Consider the following 7,280-nt stretch of genomic DNA (forward strand, 5'->3'; position numbering starts at 1 on the left):
CCCATGATATCCTCCTCTCTAGCTCCCTCATCACCTCCTCCCACGCTCACCTCCAGGACTTCTCCAGAGCCTCTCCCATCCTCTGGAAGTCCCTACCACAGCATGTCCTGTCAGCCCCCACCCTGTCTGCCTTTAGGCGATCTTTGAAAACTCACTTCTTCAGGGAAGCCTACCCCACCTCCACCTAAGAACTGTACTTGAATCACCTCCGCCAGATCATCCCCCGCAGCTATCACCTTTTGTATCACCTCCCCCTTCCTTTAGATTGTAAGCTCCACGAGCAGGGCCCTCCTATTCCTTCTGTACTGAAATGTATTGTAATTGTACTGTCTCCCTTATATTGTAAAGCGCAGCGCAAACTGTTGGCGCTATATAAATCCTGTATAATAATAATAATAATATTAAATGCTTTATCCAAAATATCTATTAATACAACGTTGGTAGAAGCTAATTATAAAACACTTTTACTTTTGGTATTTGGTTCCCACACTAGTTGCGAAAATGCATTTGACTGCGTCAACCCACTGTTTTCGGCGTTGTAAGCAATTGGGAACAACGTACCATATCTGGTGGAAATGTCCTGTGGTCACTAGATTCTGGATATGGATGTTTAGTTTTATTTATTCAGTAATGGGTGTGAATACCCGCACATCCCCGGAAGTGACGCTTTTTTAGAAATTCCCTGAAACTGTTTCTAAAAAAATCGATGATGTGGATCTCTTATATGTTTTTGGCGGCGAGAATCACTATGGCCAAATATTGCAATCAGTCAGTGGTTCCGCTTGATTATGTCGAGGTTAAACTAAACTGGATAATGGTTAATTATAGACTCACCTACATTCTTCATAATAACACTGAGAAATTTGACAGAACCTGGGACCCGTGGATCCGCTATGTCACGGTTCCTTAGGCGCCTTGAGTATACCCTCCTATTTTATACCTTTTTTTTTTCATTTTAATTCTCCTTTCCTTTTTCTATTTCTCCCTTCATTCTTCTTTTCCTACAAAGTACAGAATAGTCCCTGGTACCTCCTATTGTTTATGGCCCACTTATGATCTTAGAACACCTGTGCAATGTTCTTCCCTTCCCGTCCCTTCCTTCCCCTACCCTTGGTCCCTGTTCTAACTGTGCGGGTGTTACTACAGGCTTCTATTTTGTTATTGATACATGATGCTTTATCATTATCAGGTTAACTTTATGTTTGATCTCTAATGGGCTAGATTAGTTCTTTTGCATTTACAGTTCATTGTTATTGCTTTCAATAATGACATGATCTGCATCTGAATCCATAAGTATCTTTCCTGTTTGTATATTTGATAATGGGTCATGCCTTATTTTCCATTTTGATGTGGAACTATGCGTTACTGTCATACCAGTTATTTGTATACTGAAGTTAGCCAGTCTATTGTAATTTTTCTTTTGCACTTTCCTAATAAAAAACATTGAAATAAAGGCTTTCATTTTTTTTCTTAAATAACAAACACGTCTTCCTTACCTGCTGTGTGCACTGGCTTTGCACAGAGTCTTTACAACCACTTTAAGCTTTACAGTCTGTTGATCCTGTGTGTGGCCAGGCGCCATTTTCTTGTAGTCTAAGCAGAGGCTGAAGAGCCCTATATCCTGACCAGTATCAGCATACAGTGTCACCAGCCACAGGCCTCATCACTGGAACATTAATGTAGTGCTATTTTTTTAGTTTAGCCCACATTAAGTGTAAATTATCTCATTTCTTGAGGTCTCAAGTTCTTGAGGAACAGCTCAAAGTAAAACCCTTTTGTAAAGTAGACACTCAAAGGTTTTTATTAAAAAACATGGTAATATTTTTTTGGAAATTGTAATTTTTTTTGCCGAAGTTTTTTTTTGGTAAATTAAGTAAATAAAACTTCACTTGACAATTTATCATTTAACAAGTTTTCTCACACACAACATGGGCATACTTACAATTACACCCCAAAACATTATTTTCCTCCCTGTTTTGGAGATACCACAAGTGTGGGACGTGTTGCAGAGATGCATAGAGGGGCCCAAAATCCAAGGAGCACCTTCAGGCTTTGATGTTGCATGCATTTTGCATCTAATTTCCCGATTATCACATTTGTGGCCCTGAAATGCCAGGACAAGAAAAACACACATAATTACCCAATTTGCAAAGTAGACCCGCCATCATATTTAATTAGAGGCAATAACAAAGAGAATATATGTTTCCCATGGGACTTTGAAAGAAACTGTCTTGGGAGCTACCTCTGCTGGGATGGTAATTAGATGCATCCCTCCCTTCCCTTGGGTGCAGTGGTGGACTGCAGGTCTCCCTGGGGTGGTTGGCTCTGCGGAGTCCACTTCACCCTCTTGTCAGTGGTTGTCTGTGTCCATGCTCTTCTTACCACGTATGCCGTCCTCTCCCCCTCTGCAGGTTGGGTGGAGCTAAATATCTCCCCTTTGTACTATTGTTGCTCTCCCCTATTAGTACTGAGGAGTGTCAGTCTGGTTTGTGGCTATGCCGTTACAACCCCCATTCCTCTTCTCCTTGGTTCCTACACAGCAGTTTGGCAACCGACAGCCTCCATGTGGGCTGCGGTGGCCACCTGGCTGGGTGGCCAGGTTTTTTCCTAGGTGGACATCCTTCCCTTCTTCCTGGGTTGTCAATGAGCCCTGCGACTGAGGAGGCAGGGGGGCTGTAATGGTTGTGTACATTAGGCACATGAAAGCTGTATGCGACCTCCATTTTGTTCAGGTCTCAGCCATTTTGTCTTGAGAGAGGCATAGCACAGTGACCTTGCCCCCTCCCACCTCCTTCAATTCATGGAATCCATAGCCTTAACTTTTAACACACTTCAAAGAGCCTGTTATCTCAACCTAGCGATATACAGCTCTGGCACGGCCTGTGTGCTACTGTCTGCTGTCCCAGAGTTCTGGCAAGATGTCTGTTAATCTGTAGATTTTTTATGGTCAGCAGAAATAACACTTCCCTCTGACCTATCGTAATACTATGAAAAAATCCTTCAGTTTTGTCACCCATGGTTTGTAAGGAAATTAAAGCACTAGGAGCACATAGCGTGCCATAAAATATCTACCCAGAAAGCAGTCAGGCATGAGGCAACCTCTCCGAGACCTCTGCCCAATTCACAATGTAACAAAATCCACACACAATTCATAAAATCAAACAGTACTAAGATACATTAATATTAAGTATACAATATATTTGAATGGGGAATATCATACCAAACAAATTGAGATCATACATGGCTAAGCTATAGCATACAGAAGGTTAGATAGCAGTCAGATACCTCCTGGGTGACAGGCCCTAGACATAAAATACAATGCTGAATACTAATCTACCAGTTTCCAGAATGCAACCTGTACATATTGAAAGATAATAATATTAGTATTAAACTGTGTAAGGGAGGGCCATGATATAGTCATAAACACTGTGACACCCCCATGGCCACTCCTTAACCGCTTAATTTATCAGGTGGTCTCTGACAACACCCCTTTGAAATCAGAAAAAAAGAGACTGCTCCAAATGTTGAAAGCTATCGTTTTAACATCAAACCAAGGAACCGGACTTGAGAGAGCCACTGTACTGTTTTTGGCTTATTTATTGGAAACGCAGGACATTGTTAAGTATTCTCATTTTCAACTCCTTTATATATCTCTGTTGCATTATTGTCTCTGTTTCTGTGTGACACCCTTTTTCTATAAATATTTTATTTGCACCATTTTGACCTTTTTCATTGTTAACCCCTTCCCGCCGACGCCTCCCAGCCCTTTAAGAGATTCTGACGTCGGGAGGCGGGGCGCTGGGGCGTGGTTTAGGAATCATGTGACCGCCGTGATGACGCGTCACGGCGGTCACATGATCGGGAAAGGTCCCGTTCGAAAGAGCGGAGCGGGACCTTTCCGTGAGTACTACACATGTGTGCGGGGAGCGCGCAGGGCGCGCGCTCTCAGCACATATGTATTTAGTTCCATGGACGCAAATGTGCGGCCGCTCGGCGTCTAGGCCCAGACGCCGGGAGGCCGCACATCTGCGTGCGGCCGGCGCAAAGGGGTTAAACTCTATTTTGAAAAGTGTTGAAATTGTCTCTAAGGCTTTTAATGCAAACTAAAAGAAGCCATGTCTCTGGAAGAGTGCTACTGTAGTATACATCTCTGAACATACCTGTCTTTGGTGACAGTGCATGTTACAGATGTTTTTCTAAAATCATAGTTGTTATTGCTAAGATTTTGAGTTTCCCCTTCCATGGTAAAAAGGTGGTGGTGCGGTTTAAAGGGTTAATTGCTTATTTAACTTAACCCACTGATAATCACTCTCAGGCTGCTGTTACCTAGGTTGTGGTTCCGCAAGCTTGAAAATCTTTGTGCAGGGGGCAGCTGAGAGTGGCATTGTTACGTAAGTGACAACATGGTGTGAGATTGGCCAGTCCTTTGTCACAAGTTGGTGAGAAGGGCAGGCGTCAGGCACTGCATTTCTTCACTATGGCTACATTTTGGGCTGCCTTTTCTTTAGGTGGGGGGTGCTTTACACTCCTTTCCCCCCATGACCAGTGTTCTATATTGGACCACTCACAGGTGCTCTCATCAGGTGGCCAGGTTGTGCTCAAACTTAGGCTGTGACTTGTGGTCTACTGGGGTGTGTGGCAGGGCCTGTCACTTTAACCTATGGCTTTTTCCCTTACATTGCAACACTTCTCTTTCTGGCCAGTATATAAATTGGGGGTCTGGCGGTCATGCCCACTGTTTTAAGGGCTCTCCACCCTTCCGTTCATCTTGTATACTTCAGGCGTTGCATGTTTTTACCTCCGAAGCCCTTGCGCAGGCGAGGAACCTGCTCAGCAGGTCTGTCCCTTTTGGTTGTCCAGGTACCTCGGTCAAGGATCCAGATTAGTTAAAGCCACCTCTGGAGGCCCCAAGTAACCATGGCTGCTCATTCCCTCTAAACCAGCCAAAGGCCTGTCACAGCATATGGTTGTGTCTCTCTTGGGTACACCAGGGTGGGGGGTCATCTTCGTGGCTTCTCTGCTCCATGGATTTCTGCCTTCGGACACATGGGCTCGCCGATTGATAACATTGCCCTATCCAATAGGCGTTCTCTCTATCCACCAGAGGTGTAGTTTCCTGCCACCCCATCTCTACCTATTTTGTATACAAGATCCTCACATGGCTGTGCAGGACCTGCTTTATTGGAATATGATGCTTCTGTCCCAGAGTTTTTTTTCCAACCTGTTATGGTTCTGAGGATGAAAGGGGTCTGTCTGTTACTGGTCCCCAAGCCCTGAATTGCCTTCTGTGGTTCAAGTGTCAGATGGATTGATCCATTCGAGGGGTGACTTCTCTACATCAGGGGGATCCCCTGGCCTCCACATGGATCAAGAACGTGTACTTGCACATTCCCATATGTGCTGGGTACCAGTGCCCCTGTGCTTTTATAGTCGAGGGCGCACACTATCAGTTGGCAGTGCTCCTCTTTGGTCTGGCCTCCACTCCCTGCTTGTTTGCCAAGGTGCTGGATCACTGAGACAGTGGAGGACTGCTGTGATAGGCTATCTTGACGACCTCCTCCTGCAAACAAAGTCTCATGCTGCACTGATGGACAATGTGGCGATCTCCATGCTCACTCTGCAGGAGTTTAGCTGGGTATTTAACGTTAAGTAGTCCACTCTTGCCCCAATCAGGCATCTGGATTATGTGGGGCTGCTTCTCAACTCGGTGCAGGACAAGGTGTTCCTCCCACTTGACAAGCTTAAGAAACACCAGACTATGGTCCAGTTACTGCTGTCCCTCAGTTGGATTCTCTTCATTTTGTATGCTGGTTCTCCTGTGTCCCTGGACAACTGATTTGCGTGGAATGCTTGGCCAGGACCTCCCTTATGTAGTGGCATCAGTTTCCAACTATTCAGGCCAGAAAGTCGTTTCTCCCTCTCCATTGGATGTTAGTCACAAAGGATGTCAGCCTGTCCGGCTGGGAAGGAGGGCAACCAGTCTTGGTTGACTCTGGGCACAACTTATTTGAGGGTACTCGGTCAGAATCCAGTCAGACTACACCAGAGCAGTGGCTTATGTTGCTCTCCAGGGTGGGACAAGGAGCTCAGCAGTGGTGCTGGAGGCCCCATGCATTCCTTGATGGGCAGAACTTCAGGTGCCGGCTCTCTCCATCATTTACACCCCACTCATAGACAACTGGCAGGCAACCTACTTCTGTCATCAGCCTCTGGATCAAGTAGAGTGGTCCCTACTCCCAGACCTGTTTCATTTAATCTGTCTGTTGTGGGCAAGCTGGAAATGGTTCTACTGGTGTCCCACCTCAACAGGATGGGTTGAGATGCATGGCATAAGTGAGAGATTCCCTAGCAGATGCAACAAACACTCTGGTGGAGCCATTATCAACTCATTTTCACCTTTCCCCCTCTTGAGCTTCTCCCTCGCCTGCTGCGCTAATAGAGGCCGAATGGATCCTAGCCATTCCGGTGGTCTGGATGGGCCTAGGCAACTCTTTAACGCCAATGTGGTTTGGCTGGTCGTGGACATCCCTTGACGGCTTCCTTTATGAGAACATCTTGTGTCCCAAGGACTGATCTTCCATCCTGCTTTGTGTTGCTGGCTTTGACAACTTGGCTATTGAACTGCAGGTTCTAAGAGACATGAAGTTGTCAGGCTCAGTGATTCCCACCATGCTGAAGGTGTGTAATTCCACCTTTTGGAAGCTTCCCATCGGCCTGAGAAGGCTTACATTTCATGGTGTGAGGTTGCAGATTTGCAGAGTCTCAGATTTTGGCTTTTCTCCAACCGGGTGTTGATCAGAAACTGGCCTTGAATTCTATTAATAGCCAGATTTCTGCTCTTGTTCTTTTCTTTCAACACCCTTTTGCTTTGCATTCCTCCATTCAAGGGATTCAGAAGTAGCTCCTACAGTGCTATCCCTGTTGTTGCCTAGGCCTGAACCTGGTTCTTTCAGTTATTCAGAAGCCTCCCCTCCCCTCGAGAATGTTAGGGGTCTTCCTTTGTTTACTCTTTTCCAGAAGGTTGCCCTTTTTGGTTGCTATCACTTTTGCATGTGTGACGTAGCTGGGGGTCTTGGCCTGTAGGTCTTCCTATTTGGGTTTACTTAGGGATAAGGTGGTTCTTCATCTGCTTCCCTCCTTCCTTCCAAAAGATGGTGTCTGACTTTCATCTGAATTATATTATCTGGCCTACTGTGTCAGCGCCCTGCCCATCCTAAGGAGGTTGCACTGCACTCCTTGAATGTGGTCTGGGCAGTTTATGCCTGTTATGACCTCCTTTC

Source organism: Staurois parvus, unplaced genomic scaffold (assembly GCF_062004578.1).
Source record: "Staurois parvus isolate SC_StPar_1 unplaced genomic scaffold, SC_StPar_1.0 ptg000813l, whole genome shotgun sequence".
Classification (NCBI taxonomy): domain Eukaryota; kingdom Metazoa; phylum Chordata; class Amphibia; order Anura; family Ranidae; genus Staurois; species Staurois parvus.